This window comes from Cavia porcellus, unplaced genomic scaffold (genome assembly GCF_034190915.1).
Source record: "Cavia porcellus strain 051 isolate PalLab524CR breed Dunkin Hartley unplaced genomic scaffold, mCavPor4.1 scaffold_19, whole genome shotgun sequence".
Lineage (NCBI taxonomy): Eukaryota > Metazoa > Chordata > Mammalia > Rodentia > Caviidae > Cavia > Cavia porcellus.
Genome location: NW_026947502.1, coordinates 43426979 through 43451691, shown reverse-complemented (window position 1 = coordinate 43451691; position 24713 = coordinate 43426979). Strand labels below are relative to the sequence as shown.

The 24713-nt window shown below is 44.7% G+C and overlaps 1 long non-coding RNA gene across 6 annotated transcripts in view; it reads right to left on the bottom strand.

Moving 5' to 3' along the window:
* The window catches only part of LOC106028418 (uncharacterized), a 208971-nt gene that overhangs the window by 159005 nt on the left and 25253 nt on the right, over positions 1–24713 (bottom strand). The window contains exons 1-2 of one of the 6 annotated variants that reach the window (XR_010041173.1): positions 20454–21342; positions 18525–18652 (exon numbers count right to left, since the gene is read on the bottom strand). The exons of 4 other annotated variants lie outside the window; for them this stretch is intronic. This is a non-coding gene — a long non-coding RNA (uncharacterized LOC106028418). Of the gene's footprint in view, positions 1–18524; positions 18653–20453; positions 21343–24713 lie in introns of those variants that run through there. One more of the 6 variants, XR_010041175.1, reaches the window with a different exon arrangement.

The following is a 24713-nucleotide window of genomic DNA, read 5'->3' as shown; positions in this document are numbered from 1 at the left end:
TAATTCTCAAGGTACAGCTGACTAAAATTCCTGAAAAAAGCACTCAAGCCATAGCCAGAATGTTTGATTGCCTTGACAGTTTCCCCACCAGATTAATTATACCTCTGCCTCTTAACTTACGCTCCCTCAAAGTCTTGGGACAGGAGCAAAATGTAGACCAATTTTCTGCTCATATATAACATATGGACTCCATATAGCCTGGACTCCAACTGCCATTGGAGTCATGATTCCCAACTGAAACCTCCTAAGCGGTCTTTACCAGCCACATTTCTGTAATGGTTGAAACACTGTGTCAACTTGATTAGTTGAGAATCTTAACTAAGCAACTGGGCAGCTATACATCTAGGGTGTACTTAGGATGTTCTAGGGATGTTTAAACTCTATATCCTAGGGTACCCTAGGGTCGTTTACGATCCAGGATGATGTAACAGTTGATTCACTATGTGAACTTGAGAAGTTTAGACATTTAAGTTACTCAGCAGAGGGCCAGGGTCCTCACTTCATAAACATCCTGAGCCTGTACAAGAGGAAGACACAAAGGTGGTATGACTGTGACACCCACCCTAGGGCAGATAGCATGTATACAATATAAAGCAGGAAAAGAGGTCTACTCCCCCACACACACACTTTTTGCTCTTGTTGCTTTTGCTGTCTTCTACTACCATGAACTATTGGCCCTCACCATGCCACTCTGACTTGGAGCCAGCTAATTATGGACTGAATCTCCCCAAACTGTGAGCTAAATACACCTGTTCTTCCTTAACTTTGAGTGTTGGGTAGTTTGTCTGAACAATGAGAAAAAAGTAGTTAATACAGAATTTGATACCAGGGAAGTCGGATCATTGCTGTGATTATACCTGACCTTGTGATGCAAGAGTCTTTGGGAATGGCTTGTGATAAAAGTTTGGAAAGGTCCACAGATGTCACCTCAAAAAGGAGAACTGAAACACCTTAGGCTGTTCTATACAAGAACTTATCAGAGCTCCAAAGATCAGAAAACTGGTAAAGATCAGGCTTGGCAGATTTCTTTTGGGAAGAAGGATGGCATTGGCTGCTGGACTCAAGATAATGTGTGTTATGGCTTGGCAGAAAGTTTGTCTGCATTTTGCTCATGTCTAGAGACTTTTCCTGAGATTGAGATTTTTCTGAGATTGATAATTAATCTGGTGCAAGAAATTTCAAGGCAGTCAAATGTTGAGGCTGCTGCTGGAGGCTTTTAGCTGAGTCTATGTTGAGGCTCAAGAACAAAAATCCCAGAAGAATAATTTAAAATGCTGTGAGTTTGTCCAGAAATGAAGCTCCAGTAAAGCTGTAGACTGCAAAGATAGAGCAAAGATCTTGATTGCTGAGAAGGAACAGAAGAATACAAAAGTCTGAAGGCATCATAAGCGGCAGGTCTCCCTTTACAGCTTTCAAATTTGCAAAGGTGAAGTACTCTTTTGTGAGGAGAAAGCCACAAAGTATTATGCTGCAGAATGGTGGCACACTATGTTCCACAATGGTGGCAGCATAGGAAATTTGTTCCACAGAATTGGATTCAGCGTCCAGCAATCCAAGCACTTGACCCCTACAAGTGAGAGAGGAAAGCTGGGCTACTGCCCTAGCTGGCAGCAGACCTTGGCATCATCCACGTAGCTCTGGTTTTAGGGTCAGGAAGGATGCAAGAAGACTTTCACCCAGATCTCAGAAGGCCTAGAAGTCCAGGCAGTGTGCCCCTGAGAGGGCAGTGTATAAAGCTGTGTGAAGCCAAAAGTGTACTGGACATCCCAGAGAGTTGGAAAAGCCATAAACATGGATTATCCAAGGAACGCTGCAAGGAGGGAGTAAAGCAGGTTGAATAAAAAACCATGGGAGATAAAACCACTGGAAATGCTGTAGGATGGAGCCACTCAAGCCCTTTGGAACACACAGCTTATCACAATAGCCTTAGATGCTACACATGGAACTATAGGACTTAATGTTTTACCTGCTGGATTTTGTACTTTCTTTGGTCCCTTTGCATCCCCTGTTCATAAATTTTGGAATGAAAATGATTGTCTTGTTCCACTGAATGTTGGAAGGGTTTGACTTTTCATTATACAGAGGTTTGCAGCTAAGAGGAGACTTGGGACTTGGAATTATCAGCAATTCTGAAGCTGTTAGGACTGTGACAATGTCTAGAGATGGACTAAATGCCCTTTGCATAAAGGGATATGAATAACTCTGGAGAGCCAGAATGTTATGGTTCTAATTTAAGGCTGACAGACCTAAGGTTCTTAAGATTGATAAAGCTGTGTAATAATGCTCAAATGTGAGATGGTAAGAATAAGCATTTCTTTGTACCTGGAGACTGATATAAGAAATGTATCTGGTTGCCAAATTAACAACAGGTGAATTGTAATGGTTGAAATGTTGCGTCAACTTTGGAAGCTTAAGTAACTCAATGATTCTGCTGTCTATGCTCCAGGATGGTATAATTGTTGATTCACTGTGTGAACTTGAGGAGTTTAGAAGTTTAAGTGACTTGGCAAGCGTCCAGAGTCCTCACAATGTGCATCAGGAAGACACAGAGGTAATTCAAGTGCTACACTAGCACTAGGGTAGGTAGCCTGAATAGACAATAAGGGAAGAAAAGAAGCTTGCTTCCCCCACATTTTGCTCTTGTTGCTTTTGCTATCTTCCTCCACTTTGAACTGTTGTCCTTTGTCATGCCACTCTGCCCTGGAGCCAGTGGATTATGGACTGAAACCTCCACAAACTGTGAGCTAAATAAACTTTCCCTTCCTTAACTTTGGTTGTCAGATATTTTGTTTCGGCAATGAGAGAAAGTAAGACAACTTCTATCAGCATTCTGCTTTTTTGAGATCTGAAAGTCTCTTTCAGCAAGTATGGCTTAAGTCATTCTATGGCTGCTTTCAGATGGCATCTCCAAACCTTTCCAAACTCCTCCTGTAACCAAGGCTTTGAACTACATGGTCAGGTAACATCAAAGCAACAATGCCATTTTTCTGATATCAAAATCTGCTTTAGCTGTTTTTTTTTTATTTTTGAGATGCAAAGCCTGACATTTACAACTTAGTCCAGTGTGAGCTAACTACAAGGCAGGGCAACATGGCAGAGGGGAATGGGAGAGAAGAGGCAAGGAGCAGAGACAGATCAAGGAAAGATGATATACCCTTGTAGGTCATACTCCAGTGACTCATCTCCTCTTTCAGCTCCCAGTATCACATTTAGATATAAACTCATCACTCAGCATAGTGCCAACCTGGTTGTGAGTTCAATTCCCAGTACCAAAAAAAAAAAAAAAGAAAACCTTCAATGATCCACTGATAAGTAGCATACCTCCAGAATCCAGTCACCTTCCGAAAGCCCCATTATAGGTGGATGAAGCTTGGGGGGTATCTAAGTATAAGCTATAACAATATTATGTTCTGATATGTATTCAAGTGCATTTGTGTGTGATGTATGTGTGCCTGTGTGGCTATCTACATGTATGCTTACGAAAGATAGAGGACATCTATGAAAAGAGGCTTCAATCCTCTTCTTACAGGTCAATGAAATTCTAAATGATAAAAAAAATACAGGATGTTATTTAGAGAGAAGATAAATATCAAAAGAACATTCAGTAGGAATCTGAACTAGCTGTCTGGGGAGAACAGAGACAGGCACTAGGGATTACTGCTTTTCTTAATTAATCTTGTAGAACTCATTTACTCTCTAAACTATATGCATGTACAACTTTAAAATATTAAATTTTAATTTGTAAGTTTCCAATGAAATATCATCCAGACAGATATGTCTTCAAAGTGGAAGTCTGCCAGGCAGCTGCCTTCAGCAAACAGAAGCCATGTGGAAACCCTGTTGTCTTATCAAATCCTCAATAGGTATCCTCTCTGAAAGACATCTAGCTTTGTCTGGGTGGCCATGCAGACCAAACTCAGAGATATACCCTACACACCCATAACATATCAGGCAGGCACTGTCACCATGCTCACGAGGCGGGTCAGCCCTGTCCTGGGGCCAACAATGTCTCATGGGAAATCAGTGAAAACTGTCTTAAGTGAAAGCTTCAACAAGAGCTTCCAGACAGAAAGGGTCCAGCCACTCCTTAGGAACCAACTCAAGGGTGATTGGAGCACAGGGTACCACTTAATCTGTCAGGATGTTTGGACTTTCAAAGAATGACAGGGATGTACTCACAGTGCCCAGCAGCCACTGGCATGAAGAGACCAGGGAGGGGGCTTCCTTCTGCTGCAATATCAAAAACTGACTACTTTATGGGCAATAATGGAAGGCTGCTTCAGAAGCCAGGCCAAGGCAACAAGACTAAAATGTGGCTGACGAAACCCAGAAAGACTTTCCAGCAACAGGAAATAATCGAGGAAAACCTCTAGGTTCTGGCTCAGAACTGCACTGCTCAGATAGCAGTGACCTCCCTATACCAGCATTGGAGAAGCAGAAGCAGTATGTGTGCAGAGTGAAGCCCGAGAATCTGTGAAGGCAGACAGACAACTAAAGCCCTGTATGGGTTAGATATAAAGTAGGAGTCTTCCATGTGGAGTTTGGTATAAAGAGAATACCCATGGAGAGAAGCCACCAAAGAGAAAGCAGAGCTCAGCAGGGTCACCCCAGGAGAGCCAGGACAAGACAAGAGGAGGAAGGTGGAGTAAAAAAGTTTTGGTGGAAGGAGCAGTCACTATCAATCTCTGCCAGTGGCAGAGGGGTCTGCTGATTTTCATGAGAAGAAAGGTACAGGAAACCAACAAGGGTCCATGACAGTCAGAAGACCCTTACAGGGATGTAGGAAGGAACTGAAGTATGAGGTAGGCCTGGCTAAATCATGAGTATAGTGGCACTGCTGGAAAGGGACTATGCAGGCCCAGATCCAGCATCCTGTGCAGCCATGTAAGGACTAACGCATATTTGGGGGCTGTGACAGGAAGAAGAGGAAATAGCCCTAATCTGACTTGAAATCTTATTTTGCTGTAAGACACAATATATAACACCTTTGCGCTTGCTTGTCAGTGAACTGACAGGTCACTCTGTTGGCAGAATGTGAATCAAACCATGGCAGCCATCAAGAAGCCTGGCCTAGGAACACAAAATGTCAGCATGAGTTCTCTGTCTCCTGGCCAGCCACTGGGCCCCACATATAGAATCTAGAATTCCACAGACACATGCCCCATCTCTGGGAGACAACAAAAATCCATGGGGTATTCAGTTTTCCGAACTCCACTCCTCACAGACCTCATATCTCTAGTATCCAATTTGAACTTTCCACTGCTGCCCCCAACCCTCCCCAGTATCAGCAGGGTGATCCAGGACCAGGACTCTTCCCATTCAGGACAATACTTCACTACCTAAGTCTTCAGGCACCTGAGTTTCATGGGCCTCTGGAAGTTTGGTGTGTCCTGCTCCAGTCTCAGCTATTGTTGCATCCCTAACCCTGCTTCTTGAGGATCCCACTTACCCACATCGAGTCTGCCTCCCACCTTAGGGCCTTTTCATGGACTATGCCCTTGGCTTCCTCCCTGCTGTTTCCACTCATCAACTTCACAGCCAGTTCCTGCCCAACTTCTCAACCAAGCTGTCCCACCAGGCTAGCCAGGAGTCCCTCCTTCCTCTCCATACTTCCTGCCCATGCCTGACCTTAGAGCCCCATGTTAACTTTCACCAAGGAAGGATATCTCTGTGCTCTTTAAAATGCCTATGAGCTGCTGAGTAGGACAATGATCCCACTGCTGCCAGCCATCACTGCCAGGGGAAGCTGGGGTGCCTTCTAGAGTCATCCTTGTCCAAGGCTAGCCACAGTCCAGTTTCGTACCTACCCACCCTGCCTTGACTATCAGCCATGTCCTAGCAGGCCAAGAAACCAGAGATCATTGACACTTGCCGCACATTAAGTAATATACAAGGTCTGTCCCTGGTCCTTTTACTGAGGCAGTTGAGGAGAATAAGATAAACAGCCCTCATCACAGAAAAAAAGCAGTCACCTCAAGAGCTGGGCATGGCTCATGTTATCAGATGCCATTGTGACTCTATGAGGCAGTTCTCAGGTGAGTCTCACTTACAGAGGAAGTGGGAGAACCAAGAGATGATACAACTAATTCCAAGTCTCATAGCAGGGATAGAGAAGGCAAATCCATAGGCTGCCTGCCTGACCATAACTGCTGGGCAGCAAGAACCACACCACTTAAATTGGGGGAAACTAGGGTTCAAGGGGTCAAAGGGAGCCAGCAGTCAGTGCAGAGTCTCAAACATGTTGGAATGTGTCCAGACCTTCTTGCTGTAGCTCATACCTTCCATTTCAGCAAGGGTGTGCTTCCCACCACAGCCACACAGGTCAGGAGGCATGTCAGCACCCTCACACACTCACACACTTGAACAGCATTCCACCCAAGACTCAAGAACCCCTTCAACTGGATTGTGCAAGAACTACCATGACAAAGGTCCCAGGAAGGCAGCAGGCACCGCAGGGGCACAGCCATGAGGGGACCTGGGGGATATGGAACAAGGAAACTAGGCCTCAAAGATAACACTAGGTTGGCCCTCCAGGCCCTAGCTGTCTTCCTAAAGTAGTATGATTTGTTAAGTAGCCAGGGTACTGAGAGTTCAGGACACTGTGATCCACTGGAGGCTTTTAGGAGGCAGGCCTAGCCAAAGGACAGTACATGGCCAGGGGATACAACAAGAAACAGAGTTCAGAGGAAAAAGATAGACAGTGAGAGGAAGGGCCAGGAGGGGACAGGGGCAAGGCATGAGGTTGATATGGAAGACCTTCAGCAGGGCATGGAGAAAGCAGTGAGGGCAGTGATCAGTCAGATAAGGAGAGAGAGCAGGAGGTCTGGACAAAGGCTGCAGAAGTCATTCATAGCTTAGGCAGGCGGAAGCTGGCAGCAAAGACAGGCAAGAGGGGTGGGCAGACACTGGCAGTGTCTGTTTTACCCAAGAATGGCCCAAGCCCCGGGATACCTCAAGGAGGCCACACAGAAGTTAAAAGAGATAATACTTTACTTGCTCGCAAGAACTCCTGCCACACAGCTTCCGTAACTGCCCGCCAAGGCCGCCTACCAGTCCCTCCGGACTTGTGCCCCTCAGGCTGGCGCCAGGCTTTTCTCAGGGACCTAAGCAACCCCCCCAGCCTGAAGGAAACCATCTGTCCCTGCACTGCCCAGATCCTGTTTACAGGGTGCCAGAGGAAGTAGGGGTGCCAGAAAACGCCTACCTCAGGCCTGCTGCCACCCCAGCAACTCAGCCCTGCTCCCAGGACAAAGCACTCAAGCACAGCAGCAGAGACTCGCCAGCCAGCAGACCCCCACTGGACTGCCTTCTGGAATTCCTAGCAACAGCATGATCCCAAGGCACCAGCACCTGAGCCCTGCAGCATAGGTGTGGGCCTTGGGTCCCTCAGCCAAGTTCCTGAGACCCTGGGAACACCCTGGCCTCTGGCCAGTGTTCCTACCCACTGGCTTAGAGCCCTCACAGGCTGCAGTTGGGCCCTACTGAATCAGGGAGCCCCGCAGCTAGGTCCACCCTACCCAGCAACAGACAAGGAACTGTAATTCCTAGAAGGGAGGCAGAACAGCTCCCCAGAAAGCCCTAAGCTTAGGGGCCTGGCAATGGAAAAAGTCCTTCATGAGAACAGGCCCACATCTCTCTTGTAGACCTCATTTGTCAAATGCGCCTCCACTCCTTCTTCCTGTGACTGAAATAGTCAATCAGCTCACCTTAGTCACTTCTGACTCATGCCAAAAGACAACCTGGCCTGCCCTCTGGAGTCTTCTCAATCCACCTAGGGGCAGTCAGGGAAATGGTGCACTTGTCATATGGGCAAGGACAAGATGAGCTATTGCTGGCTAGATATACCAGGTGTCAAGAAGAGTTCAGCTGAGGATAGATACCCTTTGTGGGAAAGTCTCAAGTTTATTCACGGGTGGTCTCCTTGCGAGCCCATGTGCTATGGAGGAAGAGGACCTCAACTTCCTCAGGCCTGAGGCATTCAGGCCAAGAGTACCTTCACTCACTCACCAAGCAGGAGCACTCAAGTAGAACTTGAAGGTATCAGTATGAATCTGCTGTTTTATAACACGTAGAGAAAAATACAGCTATAGGTATGTCTGTGTTTAAATAATTTCATACATGCATGCACATACTCATTCATATACCTATGTACGAATATGAAAAACACCCATTTCCTAGCTTTGTTCACTGATGGAGTAGAGACACTATAGCACTCCCATGGCAACGAGCAAACCCAACACATAGGTCTTGCCCCCTAAATACTATTCTTCACTAAAATAATTAGTGAAGTGGCTTGGAGAAGTGGCTGACTTCCGGGGCTGCAGCACAGAAAGGAAAAGACAGGCTAGAGCAACCTGTCACACAAAAGCAAAAGCACAAGGAGGCATTGGATGAGTCAGGGATATCTCAGAAGGATGCCAGCATCAGCATGCAGAGGCACTGCCAGGGAAGCCTGGTACAAGTTGAGCATGAAAACAGGCCATAACAATAATAAGCACAAGTCATTGAAGAAAATAAGGATCTAAGAGCCCATACAAATAAGTAGGAAAGGAGGAAAGCCCTTCCTTTGAGTCAGCTAACAACTGAGGCTACTGTCTACTGCAATCAGCATGCAGTAGGATAATAACTGACCCAAGTAACAATGTCTCATGAACTTTAAAGCCAGTGAGAGAAAATGTGGTATACAACAGGATGTTTACATGGTCTTCAAGTGTCTTTCTCAAAATACTTCCTTATTATAATAGAGAAAACAACTTTACATAGGAAAAACTTGGCAGACATCACCTTACTGATGCAAGTTACTACCACCAGTCACAGAATAAACCAGCACCACGTGTCTCCGGATATGTGACACTGAGCAAAAACAGCCCTCCCCTTATATCTCTGGCTAAGATGTATGCCCTGGAGAAACATTGGGAACACCTGAACAAAGAAACAGAACTGACCAGCAGTCTTCAAAACAACCAGCATGGCAAGACCCACCCAAGACAGAGAGATGCTCTAGATAAGGGAGACTAAGGAGGCAAGATCCCTGAGAACAACATACAACCTGAAGTTCCAATTGCTCAACAGGACAGAATTTGCACAAGTTACAAATGCTTAAATAAAACTTCAAAATCAAAAAGCCACAGTAATTAGAACAGTGGCACTGGCTCTAACATAGATGTACACTTGAAATATTTTCTAAAGCCAGGAGTCCCTTCTGTCTCTGTTTTCTTTCCAGTACTGGGGCTTAAACCCAGGACCTTTGCACTGAGATTTTATTTGTATGTTTTATCCCAGCCCTTTTTTATGTTTTATTTCAAGACAAGTCTCACTAAGTCAATAAATTCCCCAGAATAAGCTTGAATTTGTGATCCTCTACCTCAGCTTCTGAAAGCACTGGGATTATAGCTCGGTACTATCACACCTAGTAAGAGAAAAGAGTTTTTAAAAAATAATAATGAAAATACTATAAATGGAAGTCAATTAGATATATGTGAAACAGGACTCAGAGGAAATCTGTAACTCTAAATGTTTTTATCAAAAAAAGTAAAAATAACTAAATTCTAGTTCAAAAGATTTGAAGAAGAACAAAATAATTCAAAAATAGCCACAAAGAAGGAAATAATTCAAATAAAACCAAAAATCAATGAGGTGTAAAATAGAAAAACAACAGACCTAATTAATGAATCAAAATGATTATAGATAGATATATAGAGATATATTCTCTAATAATACTAACAATGGCAAACTTTAGAAAAAATGGACAGGCACAAATATAATAAAAAGTTCAAAGGAAGGAATAACCCTAAAAACAGAAAATACACTGAAGAATCAGAGACTACTTTGCACACAAACCTCTACCCCGATGAATTATGAAATCCATATAAAATAGGACTGTCTCAGGCAAGAGCAGTTCAGCAAAAGAGACCCACCAGAGACCAAAAGCTTCAACAGGGAGTCAGCAGAATAGGGAAAGCTATCAAAGTCTATCTCAACAAAAGTGCTCTAGGACCAGACAGTTTCACAAAAAAAAAAAAAAAAAGTTAAGTTTTTCCAACGCTTCTCAAACAGCTGTATCAGATTGAAATAAAAGGAAAGTTTCTGATTCTTTTTATGATACATATATAACATTGATGTCAAAACCTGATATACACAGTCCAAACACAAAAGGAGATTGCAAACTGATGGTAAAAATATTGTTGCAAAAATTCTAAATAAAATACAAAGAACTAGGATTCAAGTCCCCATCTATAACTTCTTCCCAGGAATTCAAGGCTAGTTAAGGACACCTACTAATGCAATGCACCTTATTAATGGGCCCAAGGAAATGCTTATAAGGTTCTCCACAGGTGCTACAAGACAGCATCCAAGAACTCAATGCTCCCTCCTGATGAGTCACTGAAGAAGCCATTTTATTGTGTCAAAATATCTTTCAGCCCAAAATTAGCACCTCATTTAGTGGAAGCCATTCCCCAGGAGTAATTAGAGAAGCCACCATGTTTACTACAACTTAGCATCCTTCTGGTGGGACAGCATGTGCCACTGAAGAAGACAGCAAGAATCACAACAAACACAAATGAAATCAATCCGCATCTCCTTGCAGATCATAGGTCAGTAGGGTGGGAAAACTGAAAACGCAACATTAAAGTCCAATCACAGGACACTGGTTAAGTATGAGGATGTACAACGAATACACAATAACAAATAGTCTTTCTACATACAAACAACATATTAGAGGACAGAATGATAGGGAAAACCCCATTTAGGACAGCACCAAAGAGATCAGTAGCCCTAGGAGCAAGTGTTACATGAAGTAGGAAAAATCTCTAAGAGAGAATTTCAAAACATTTGATCAAACAGGCATCCCTCACTCTTAGATGAAACTCTACTTCATAAAGATGTCAATTTTTCTGTCCCAGTAAAAATACTAACAAATATTTTTAACATGCTGTTATACACAGGTTGGTATAGAAGTCCATATGGAAAAACAAACACATCAGAACATAGAAGAAAATACAAAACAACAGAAAGGAAAAGAACCAGCAGACTTGTAAAGATCCTAGAAGATGAGCCAGGCTTGATAGTGTAGGCCTATAAAGCTAGTATTCTGGGAGGCTGAAACAAGAAGATCACGAGTTTGAGCCAAACCTCAGCAACTTAGTGACTTAGACCCTGCCTTAAAAATTTTTCAAACATTCTTTTTTTTACTATGGAACTGACAACATGAGTGAACCTTGAAAACATTACCTAGGTAAAAGAATCAGGCAGCAAATGGCCACAGGTGTTGATTCCACTTATATGAAATGTCTAGAACATGCAAATGCAGGAAGTATACAGGAGACAGGTGCTAGGAAGTGGGGCCAGGGACTAGGGAGTGACTGCTATGAGTAAGGTGTTTCCCTGTAGGGTGAAAAGAATGTTCTGGACTTTGATAATGGTGGTAGCTATACCACTCCATAGAGACTATACCACTAATTTGTGTGCTTTTAAAGAGGTAACTTTCAGGTATATGAATGACATTGCAATAGCATTATTATTAAAAATTCTAGAAAGCTTCCAAAATTAAAACATTAGGCATAAAAACACAAACAGACCAAGTGCAATAGGAAGAGTCTAAAAACAGATTGCTGCAATATGGAAATCTAGGGTATGATAAATGCAGTATCACAGATCAAAGAAGGCCTTTTACACAAATGGTGCTGAGATATCTGGTTAGCCATGTGGGAAAAAAAAACATTGGTTCATGCTCACATAATAAAAAGAATATACTATAAATAGATTATGGCTATCTATATAAAAGATGAAACAATGAAGTATAAAAAAGTAAATTCCGATGGGGGCAATTTCTTAGTCATGACTCAAAATCAAGGTGCTACAAGAGGAAGATGACACAAACAACACTGTTAAAGCAAAAATGTTTGCATTATAAAAACACTAAGTTGAGTATAAAGGAATCAGACAGGTTGGGAGAAAGTATTTGCCACACATATCACATTTAAAGGGCTAATAATATCCATGATATATAAAGAATGCAAACAAGCTAGAGGGAAACAGAAAAAAGATGGGGGGAGCAGGCAAAAGGCACAGATAAAATTCTCACACTGCAACTTAAACGTGTGGAAAAAAGTTCAAGCTCACTGTGAACTAGAGAAAAGCTGTTCATTTAGGCTCTGATTCTGCCTGTCACATTGGAAGCATCACCCTGACCAGACAGTAAGAAGAATCTAAAAATGACAAAATCATCATTTTCATGGACTCGTCAGAGTGGAGGTCTCAGGTCAAAGAGTCACCTGAAACTTAAAGATAGATTGATAGTCCAAGGGGAGACCAGACAAGATCTCTGACAGCCAACACAGAAAGGTCAAGGACAAGGGACACAGCCAAGCGGCACAGCTCCATGAAGAGTAGGGTAGCCTGGGCAGCCACACTCACTGACCTCTTCTCCAGGGATCTTGCAGGTACTGAGTAGAAAGCCTAAACCAAGACAGCAGGACCCCTGGGATTCAGGGGCAAGAAGCATCTTTTTAAAATGCAAAGACAGGAATCTCCTTTTCCCCAAAGAATAAAGGAGCAAGCGAATGGTCAGAAGATAGCAATAGCTGCCTCATAACCCCACAGCATACAGGACACACATACTCTAGAGAAAAGCAAAGAAAACACTCTCTGCCCCTAGAATGAGGCAGGTTTTCTTTGGCTTACTGGGGGAGGCAAGAAATGCTCCTATGCAAGATGACCAAGAGAGTCAAGTCAGCCAGACAGTTACCACCTCATAGCACTAAACACAGCAGTCACAACTCCACACTGAAGCATGCGTTCAGAAGGAAGTCAAGTGCAGATCTAAGTACTACTGCAGGAAGGTTCTGGCCAGGCATGTCAGCTCTGAGCCAGGAGATGCACAGGAATATTTCACAAGCAGCCAGGGGTATCACTGTCATTAAGATCTTGCAGGCATCCAAAGAGCAATAAGGTAATGTTACTAACAATGACTAGGAATACTGCTCACATATCTGTGCACACAAGCTCAATAATTTACATTCAATAAGCAAATTCCTGGCAAGGCACATACCAATAAAACTTACACAAGAACACAGGATATGGGCAGTTGTGTTCACTTACAGACACTGAACTGGAAACTGGGAGCCTTGGACACAAGAAAACTGCACACCAGAGGTTCTGCAGCAAATCCTATCAAACAGTTAACGAATAAATAACACCAATGCCACAGACTCTTTCAGGAAGAATCTACCAGGCAGAAACCAGTTCAGGAGAAAATTTTTGGTGTGAGGAAAAAGTTTCATATATTGATTATTAACATGCCAAACTTCATTACATACTAAGAATGAATTTTTTTATGTTTATTACACGCTGTTAAACCTGAAAAAACTTATTTGTGATCTCAAGAAACTTAGTGGTAGAAATTGACTAAAATATACCCCAAGGAGGCTGGAAATGCCCATTTCCTGATGAGTGAACACATCTATAAACATATACCAAGCTTCACATGGAAACCCCCAGTCGTCTACTCAGACTTGCATAAAGCAAGATGCTGGTCTGCAGTGAGGTCCAGCTGGGGCAAGTATGCCTGTCTGGCATACTGCCTACAGCTGCATCCACACCATTAGGCAGAGGGGTCAGGCCTGAAACCCTGAGATAGGACAATTAAACAAGCAGAAGGATGAGGCTTCCATCGAGATATGTCATCAAGCCAGCCACACCTGTGGGAAGAGGAGTCTGGCTCAGAATACAGCTTAGAGCAGGGAGTTTTGAAAGGCTGCTTCCCAGGTAACATGGCTCTGCAAATTAGATGCAAGAGCTAGGCAGCAGGAGGGCCTCCCCAGCACAGACTCCGTGGGGAGTTATAAGTAGGAGATGACCTGGCTACTCACTGTAGCTGCTACAGCTGGGCACCAGCATCAGACACCAGAGTCAGGAGCTCCTCCTCAACTATTTCTACAGAGTCTTATTTTTTTATTGGGATTGACTCATGACTGAGTGCTTACAAGGCAGGCACTTATGCCGCTGAGCTAAATCCCCAGACTCCTCAACTATTTCTTGAAAGGAAAAAAAAACAGCAATAAATGGGTAGAAAGAAGTCAGGCAAATGGGGGAAGTAGAGTCCTGGGAACACCCATGTAAAACAGCCTACCGCTTCCAGCTGTGCAGCAAGTAGCCCTTGGAGATGGCAATGCTAAAGGGGGGCTCAGGGAGGAGGGGAGAGGGGGAACCTAGGTCATCAGACAAAAGAGTGAAAGTTGGAGGAAAGGGTGCACTCACCTGGCCCCCTATCCTAGCCTTTTTCTCAGAGAGGCAGGGGCCAAGAGGCTACTCTTTCCACAACCCAAGCAATAGCCTACTGCATGCCTTTTGGCACTGCTCTCACCCTTGTGCCTGCAGCAACAGCCTCCTGAGGTGAGCGCACTGTCCAAAGGGCCTGAACATTCCCTGCTGCCCAGGTGCTCACACTCATCACTGCTGTGTGTCAGTCCACTCACTCCAGCAGCCTCTTTGGATTTTCTCTGCCTAGGGCCCCTTCCTGTCTCTGTCAGGCTGTCTCCCTCTCCTGTTCCCACAGGGCCCTTTTGGATAGGTTTGTCTCCTTCAGAAGACAGAGAAGCTAGAAGCCTCCTAGGGCCAGCAGCAGGCCCAACTCCTCCAGGAAGCAGACCATCTGGTCTTTGAAGGTGCCGCAGGGCACAGACTTGGGTCAGAGCCATGGGAGCTGGCTCAGGCTTGCCATCTTCAAAGGACAGCTGGAGTGGTCTCAAAGGCTTTGTGAGGCTACAGTCCAGCCTAGCCAAGCCTCACCCAGACTGGTGGCTGGGAAAACACCCTGCCCAAAATGAAGGCAGCGGGACAGCTATGAGAGTCCTTTAACCTAACCCCACTAACCTAATAAACCAGGGCCCAGACACCGAGGATCACTGGGTGGGGCTTTCAGCTGTGCTCCATTAGGGCCCCAGCAGCCCATGGGCTGTTGTCCACTGTCTACCACAATCCTCCCTGCTCCCTGGGACAAACTCAGTGTAGGTCTGATGAGAACCCTCAGCAGGAAGCATCAGATACAGTGGCCTCCTACTGTGACCTGGCAGGTAAACCCCTGCAAGCCACCACCCAGTGTCTTACAGCAAAGGAACACCAGTTCCTGTTCTCTGACATACCACCAGGTCCTTCCCATATGCCATTCTGGGATCTGGCACCAGGCTCAGGAGGGAGGACACATTCAGGCCAAGAAGGGGATGTGGCACCAAAACCCAGCCTAGAAGGATCCAGCCACAAGTGAATGGAGTCAGGGGAAACCAGGAGTAGAGACCCAGCCTTTAGGATGCCAGGTTGGACGCGGAGAAAGGCCTCAGCACAGCCACAAAAATCACCCCTCAAGGTCAAAAATGAAAAAAAGAAGTCTATGTCTCTAGTTAGCATGCCATTGAGTGAGGCAAAGGAGAATTCTGCAAAAGCTGTCAGTGACAAAACTCAGAAAAAAAAGACTAAAGTTTACTCACTGGGCAATTGGCTTACAAGCAAGTCTCTTTAGATGTGGGAAATGCATGAATTACAGGTTCCTGGAGAGTTCTCTGAAATCTAGACAGTTTGAGATGGGACAGAGGTCTCAAGGAGCCAAGAACTGCAGGGCAAGAAAGCCAAAGGAAAAGGAGCACTCCACTCAGCCTAAGGCCTTTGGGAGGTCCCAAGGAGGTCCCAGGAAGACCACTACATTTTGCCCCAACATACACACACACATACACACCATTAGACTGCTGCCACTAGACTAATCTACATTTGATGAGATCCATTGGAGCCCTGGGCTGGGCAAATGCCACATACCAGTAACTTCATCCCCTTCCCCTAGGGAGGCCATGAGCTGGTTAGAAAAAAGTGTTACAAGTGAGTTAGATAGAAATATTATAGGCACTCAAACAGGGCTGGGTCCCCAAAGGGGCCAGTGTAAAAGGCCAGATACTGTGCGACTGTGGGGAAGACAGATACCTCCTGCTGTGGGCCAGACCTCAAGACAAAAGATCAAGCAAATATACCCACATCCTAAGTACTGATATTCTAAATAGGTCTCTATCACTCTGAGAAAGCCAGGAGTCACCATCCCAATCCCCTACAGGAAGAATAACTGTTTTTCAAGCATGCCCTCTTGCTATGTGGCTTGCTTCCCCATTTGTCCCCGATTTAATCAATTTTACCTGAGCAATTAATCTTACTGGTTGGCCATAGTTCTATCTCACCTTACGCCTGTCTGGCTTGCAAGTTCCCATGTTTTCCCCACCTTAGATCCATCTCATTTTGTGGTTTTACTCTATTAAACTCTCTAGAAAAGACAGTCTTTGGGGACACACTGGTTGAGAAAGAAAGGGGCAGGAAGACACCACAATATTAGGTGGGCAGGTCAGAGTGGGCATGATCCTAAGTCTCTGTAGGAAGGGGAAGCTAAGCTGGCTAAGGATAGGGTGGGCCCTGGCATGACATGGGTGGGGCCAGGCACCAGTTTCCTCAGATCCATTGGGAATCTGCCAGCCAGAGCTGGCAGCAGTTGGCCCAAGAACTCAGTGCACAGGGCAACCTTTGGGGCAGTCACAATGTAAATGGCATGGCCTCCCAAAGCCCTGGCCCTTACATTAGCAAATCAAGTAACTCAACTGAAAAACAGAATTACATTCATGACTCTATCACTATTCAGCTGCCTCAATATATACCAATACCCACGTATGGCAGCCAAGGCCCTAAGACACAACTTCCTAGTGGCAACAGCCTATTTTCTCCCCTGGTACCTACCAGTCACTTTTCCATGTCCAAGCCATGTCTAGGCAACAACTAAGATCTTTGGAGGCAAGAGAATGGTGGGAGAGGAAGCAGTGGGCTGGACCTAGAGAACTCAATATAAGGAGAGTGGAGAGCAAGAAGAGAGTGGGTCTCCAAGGCCACAGGCACATGAAGGTGACTGTGCAGACAGCTCACAGGAAGGCTGTTAGACACACAGAGAATGCTGATCCCACCAGAATTAGAGGAGGCAGAGACTACAGGGGCTAATGGGTTCTGAACCCCTGTCTTCTTTGGCCAGCCTCTCACCTTAGAAAACCCACTCCATGTCTCCCAGACCTTCCACCACTCAAAAATGGAGGAAAAGCCTATATCCTGTGGATTTCTGAAGGAGAAAGAAAGACAAGAATGTGGCCCAACAAGGAAGCATATACACTTTATGTTTTCCAGACCCAGAAGGTCAGCACCAGATCCTAGTGGGTTCCACTATGGTCTGAAAGTTTGTATTCCCAGAATTAACATCCTGAAAATTACTGCCAGGTGGTGACAGGAAGAGACAGGATCCTGGGGAAGTGATCAGATCTAGAAGATGGTGTGGTTAAAATCCCTGATAAACCGCCTCAGCAAAGGGGACTATTTTTCTCTACTTCTGCCATGTGAGAACACAGCAACAAGGTAACTTTTGCAATCAGAATTCAACTCTGCAGGAATCCTGAACTCAGACTCTGAGCCTCTGGAACTGCAAGAAATATGTATTTGTGGTTTATAAGCCACCCAGTCAGTGGTATTTTGTGATAGCAGCTCAAATGGACTAGAACATGCTCAAGGCCCACCTGATATAGGACTCTAGGTCCAGATGTGGAGATGATAAGCACAAGCCAGGGAGCACAGCCCTGGAGTAAAAAAGGAAGGGTGTGCAGGGCTTACCTCTGGGCATCCACAAAGAAAAGTCTGCCTGTCCCATTGGGAATGTAGTTCCAGCAGACCCCAGAGTACAGATCAAACAGGAAGCCTGGTCCCAGGGAATGAGAAAGCACTTATGAGCCACATAGAGGCAGAGGACTGCTTCTAGCTGAGCTCAAAACTTCACACACCTGCTTCATGATTCCCAGCATCTACCTTCCCCCTCCCTACACTCTCTCTCCACTGAGATAGCTTTTCCCCCACAAGACCCCAAACAACTGGTCAGTGGGGCCATTATCCTAAAGGGCACCTTCATTCACCTCCTCAGCAGAAATTCTTCATACAACATTCAGGAAAACCAGTGAATGACCCATAAATAATGTCAACTCATTCTTCATCTCACAATTTAAGATAAATTCCAGATAGATTAAAAACCAAAATCTTAAAGCAACCTCCCTGTTAAAATACAAAAACAATGTTAAGCACATATGCACACACACACACACACAGGAAAATACACATAGCAGCATATATTTTTAAAGATTCTATAAATCAAAATGCAATATAAGCAAAATTAAAAGTCAAAAGATAAAACATACTTGCAATAGACATGACAAATGTTATTACCCTTACAAATAAAGCACTGCTAAAGTTTCTTCTGAAAAACTCCAAACTCCTTATATAAGGGAGGAATAGAGCAACCACCATGAATGATCCACAGTGCAGGAGGGACAACTATGAGAAGTCACAGGAAGGCCAGTACCAACAGGGAGAGCCCAGTGCACACTCATCTTATTAGCTGTGGCTAGGAGCAATCCAGTGGAGCAATAAAGCACAAGTCCTCTGTAAATGATCAGGCAGAGGGAACATACTTTAATCCTAAGACCTCTGCTCCAAAGAATCCTGACAGAAGTCACTGGAAGCCAAAAGATGCTGGGAATCATGAAGTAGGTGTGTGAAGTTTTGAGCTCAGCTAGAAGCAGTCCTCTGCCTCTCGTTTCTGCAAAACAAGAAATGAGAAACTAGTAACAACCTAAAGAATAATAAATAAATCATGTTACATTATCTATGTGATATCAGCTTTACCTAGTACTACATATGTCAGTTGAAGAAATGCTCAGAGGAAGTGAAGACAAGGCCATAGACACATGCCATGGTTGCCCCATGAGAAACTTATTCCTGACTATGGGGTACAGAATGGAGTTGTCACACTAGAGAACTATTTGGCAGTTTCTAACACAGATGTATCAGCCCCAGGCCAGCCATCTACTCTCAGTCACTTACCAAGAGAGCTGGAACAGGTGTTCCAAAGAACGGCACACACCACAGTCAGAGCTACCATGTCACCACCACCCACACAAAATGTCCATAGGAGAAAGGACAGACCATGGCCCATCTGCACATCAAAATTCAACCCAACACTGAAAAAGAGGTACTTATACAACCATGCATAAGGCGCATAAGAACCCTGCAAAGTAAAGTACTCAGGCCATTAAACTGAATATGTTCTGCTCACAGGAGTACAAATGAGAACTGTATGGGAATGGTGTTTGTCAATGGAGCCCTGTGTCACATAAGTTAGACAAAATTCCAGAACAGGCCACACTCCTGTGAGATAACAGAATTTTCAGAGTAGGGGAGCATAAGGAATATTCTGGGATTCAGCACTGTAGGTCACAATTGTGGGGGCTCAGTCTTTGAAATTAATGTGCCTTACTGCATGCTGATTACATCATCATCAAAGTTGCACACGTGCCAAAAGAAGACTGGCAGGAAGTATGTGATGATGATGGGGACAAATCGTAATGCCCAGCTCAGTGGAAGAGCGATCGCCAAGAACCACATGTTGCTGATTCCATTTACAGGAAATGTGAAAAATCAGCAAATCCATAGAGGCATCTAAGAGGTAAGAATGCAGAGTGAATGTTCATGGACACGGTATTTCTTTTTGGAGTGAGGGAAATATTCTAGAACTAAAACGTGGTGAGAGTAGAGCAACGTTTTAGTGTACTAGAAACCACTTAAGTGTACACTGTAAGAAGGGAACTGAATGGTGGGTGAATTAGGTCTCAAAACTATGACATGCTGGGTGTGGTGGCACACACCTCTAATCCCAGCACTTACAAAGCTAAGGCAAGAGGAATTCAAGGCCAGCCTAAACTACACAGTGAGTTCAAGGCCAGTTTGAAATATATACTGAGACCTTGCCTCCAAAACAAAACAAACAAAAAAACCCAGCTGTGACATACTAGACAGAGTGGCTGTTGGGGGAGAACTCAGCCCTTCTTCACTTCTAGTTATGGGAGGATGCTTAGTGCTTAATACATACCCCACACTCAGGATCCTGCACCCAGAGGCAAAGATGCTGCCACTGAGGCTTTCCAAGCCTTTGCCAGGCAAATGTGTCACTGTATACAGTGGGGATGAAGGGATCATACATGTCATCAACAAACTAAGCAAACCTGTCCACACTCTTAGACTGAGCAATGAGGTAGAGATAAATGCAAACATCAGATGACGTTCAGAGAGTAAGGTAGGCCAGCAAGTGAACTCTGCAAGGTCAGGTCCCTGCTGTGTCCCCAGAACCTGGAATGGCCAAACACAGTAAGCACTCAGTGCAGTCGTAAGGTGATGGACCCAAATCATCCTGGCCCTAACCACAAATCACCAGGTGAACAACTCTAGGATGTCAACTAGCTAGGGCTTCCTACATCTGCAGGGCAACAAGCCAAGGGTGGCTGACAATTCAGTTTCCACTCCCCACCTACTTCTCCCTGGCATGCCTCAGCAAATGGGTTTACCTGATTGGCTTGAGATTGTTTTGTTCATCCTGCTCCTTAGGAGATTAACAGGGTCATTCAAGACCTCAGCAAGCAGTGCCCCAACCCAGCCACAGTAGGGCATCAGATCCAGAGGCCACATCTGTCTCACCAATGACTGCCCACTCAATGCATGGTCCTGCAATGAAAGACTGAATCCAAAAGCAGTCAGTGGATGCCCAGGGGGGACTGAAGAGCTCAAATGCAAATGCCCTTCAGTCAACACAGAGGATGCTAGTGATCGACATCCCCTTTCAACACCCCATGTGTCTTGCTCTTTTAAAAACGTGTCAGTACCCTGGTGCCTTTGAGGGTTAGGGTGCTAGAAGAGCTCAGAGCTAATAATGTGTGTGCACAAATAGCCCTTACTGGAGGACCTCTGGCCTGTGACGGAAAAAAGAGAAGGTGGAATCCAAGGCCTAGGTTATGCATATGGGGCAGAAGAAGGACAGTACCTTGCAAGGCCCAGCATGCACAACAATAAGGAGCTGTTGCAGGCAGAGAGCAGAGATTCCTGTTTTTAACAGTAGGACAGCAGGACAGCAGGCCCAGGTTCATATCTCCTCTCACTGGTCCTCCTGATAAACACACAGCCATAGCAGTGAGCAGACAAGTCCTACTCTCCCAGACTCAGGAGCAGTTGACACCCTAGTACTTGCTGCTCACACTGCATGGGGGAGAGTGAGAATAGTATGCCTTATACCCATACCCTATCACAGATGCTTCCCAGCCCTCCTCTTGGGAAACAGGTCACTATTCACTCTTACAACAGTTACCTGACACCCTACACACTGAAGCCACAGGCCCAAAGACATGGTGCCAAGATGGGAGAAACCCAGTCATACACAGATTCATTCAGTCCTGTGGGTATCGTGTGTGTATATGTAGAAGCTTTTGTGCCTATGCATATGAGAGCGAGTCGGAGAAGAAAGAACAAGTAGGAGCAGCAATTACATGTATCAGTGTTGTTATAGCAACTTAGACTGCATGTCAAAAAGAATGCAAGCCGGGCACCCCCAGTCACCTCACAAAATGATGCCTGAAATCAGCAAGAGTGGCATGATCACTAACACCACAAAAGGATAGTGAGAATGCCAACAATGCATACTCCTCCCACCTCCAACCTACAGGATTGCTTTCACCTCAGCATCTTTTTCCTCCTTGAGAGAAGCAAAGGAGGCCAAGTGTCTGGTCCCAGCTCTGCCCCTGATGAGAGCTGCCTGCATCATCAGCCAGTCTATTCTCTCCAGCATAGCAGCAGCCAAGGACCACAAGGACAGTGCCTGAGTCAAGAAGGTAGGGACAGGGAAGCACACAGGCACACAGTTCTGAAGTCACACTGGGCCCTCAGAATGATACTACCAAGTAGGCAAGGAGGTTGGTTGTGGCAATGGGAGGGGAGTTGGTAGAGCAGGGCCATGAGAAAGAGGGGAGCCAAGGCCCCCATTTGCTTAGGGATCTCTCATCAGAAGGGAAGATAGCCGAGCTTTCCAAGAGAGAAAGAGAACCAGCAGACCTTGACTCAGAGTTGTGATCACCACTTCATGTAACTTTCAGACCAGCAGGGAAACAATTTCTAATGTCACCATTTCCCAGCCAGGAATATAAGGCTCAGAGAGGTCAGAGGTTGCTTCAAGTCAGCCAGCTGGTCAGAGGCCAAAACAGATCCATCTGCAGCCAAAGTGCTTATCTTGCCCACCAGGATTTGGCACCTCCCCAAGAAGCCAGCACTACATGCAGCCATAGCAGTGAAGCTGGGAGCCTTCAAGACTAAAGGAAGAGCCTGGGTATTCACAGCCCAGCTCCTCATGAGGTTCAGCAGTGATCAGCAAAAGCTGGACTTGTAAGACAGTGGACCAGCAAGGGGGCCACCATACACCTACCATGTCCTGGAACAACTTTGAGTTGGCAAGGAGGTTGGTTAAGATCTTCGAGTTCAAAGAGATACATAGAACACCTTCCAAGAAAACATCCCATCATCCACACAAGCCTCTATAGTTGGCTATCTTAGTTACTTTTCTCATTGGTGGGACAAAATACCCAACACAGAAGTTAAAAGATGAAATGTTTATTTAGCTCATAATTTGTAGAAGTTTCAGTCCATAATTGACTGTCTCCAAGGCAAGGCAGCCTCACAGAGTGGAGCAATTCATGGTGTGGAAGAAGACCATCTGCAATCACTCACTCTTAATCCCAACATTAAATCACAAATCAATCACAAATTCTAGAATATAGCTACCTTTGAGAAAGTCCCATCTAAAACTGCATGAGGTTTTGGGGAGATATCTAGAAACAAACTATAACATTCTTCCCCTGAACCCCCCAAAATTCATATAGATTCCTTTACACAAAGGCATTCAGTCCATCTCTAAGGGTAACCTAAGTCTTAACAGTTTCAGCATTGCTGAAAAGTCCAAGTCCCAAGTCTCCTCTGATATTTATGGAAATCTCTTAGCTGTGAGCCCCTGTACAAATGAAAAGAAAGTTAAACACTTTCAACACTCAATGGCACAAGGTAGATACTTCTATTCTAAAAGTTACAAACAGAGAGTTATAAAGTAATGGGACCAAACAAGTCCAAAATCCAGCAGGCCAAACATTAAGTCCTGTAGTTTCATGTACAACATCTAAGGCAATCTGTGGCAAGATGTGAACTCCAAACTGGCTGCATGACTCTACCCCTACAACATTTCTAGTGGTGGTAGTAGCTCCCATGGCTTGTCTCTTGGGCATGCTCTACTTCAACCTTGTAGTTTTCCTCAAACAAAACACATTCCTGGCTTCTCCAAACTTCTGGGGTCTCCACTGCACATTCACATTGGCTTCACATTCACAGCTTTACACACTGCCTCTCAGGGGCACACTTCTTGGCCTCCTAGGCCTTCTAAAATCTGGGTAGAAGCCTCCCTGACTCTTACAACCCTGCATTCTGTACGTGCCTAACACCAAAGCCACATAGATGATGCCAAAGTCTGCTGCCAGCAGAACAGTAGCCAGGCTTCCCCTTCTCTTGCTTTAGGAATTGAGTGCCTGGATTACTGACCACTCTGAATTCAATTCTGAGGAACAAATTCTCTAGACTACTGCCATTCTGGAACATGGTGCTCTGTGGCTTTCTTTTTAAAACAAAGTCTTTCATGTTTGCAATTGGGAAGCTGCAAAACACTCAGGCCATCTTCTCTTTTCTCCTACTCCTTCTCAGCATTCAAGATCTCCTCTAATCTCTCTTTGCAGCCCACAACTTTACTGGAGCTTCCTTTGTGACCAAACTCACAACATTTTAAATCATTCTGCTGGGCTCTTTGCTCTTCTCAACATAAACCTGGATAAAAGCTCCCAACAGTAGCCATGCCACCACTTCAACATTAGACTTCCTTGAAATTTCTTCTGCCAAACTAATTAGTCTGCCACCCTTAATCTTAGTCTCAGGCAAAGTCTCTGGACATTAGCAAAATGCAGACAAAGCTTCTGCCAAGTATGATGTACATCATCTAGGGTCCAACAGCCAATGTAGTCCTTCCCAGAAGAAACCTTCAGAGCCTGACCTTTACCTGCAGGATTTCTATCAGTCTTCTGGTCTTCTGAGCTCAGATCAAAATGTCCCATACAGTATAGCCTAAGGAATTCTAGTGCTACTTTTTCAGCTGGCATCTCCAAACCTTTCCAAACTCTTCCCACAAGCCACTCCCAAAGGCTCCTAAATGGTCAGGTATAATCACAGCAATGACCCCACTTTTCTGGTACGAAATTCTGTCTTGCTTACTTTTCTTGTTGTTAATACAATATACCTGACACCCAGAGTTAAGGAGGAAAGGTTTATTCAGCTCACAGATTATAGAGGTTTTAATTCATAATGAGCTGGCTCCAAGGAAGGGTGGTACATGACAGAGGGCCAACAATGATGGAAGCATAAGAAAGCAAAAGCAACAACCAAGGAGAGACAACCCATTATTTTGTATTGTACTGTATATTGTATCTGTCCCTTATATTGTATTCAGTCTACTGAGATTAGGGAAGTGTCAATCCAATCAGTGGATAGATCCAACAATCACCCACCCTTAATCTCAGGATTTTTAATCCCATCATTGCACTATGAATCAGTCACACACTGTAGATTCAGCTCATCCAAGGAGAAAAAATACCCTATGATCACATGAGACTTCAGAGGCACATTTAGACAGAAATCATAAGAATATCTGACATCCAAAGCTAAAGAAGGAAATGTTTATTTATTTCACAGTT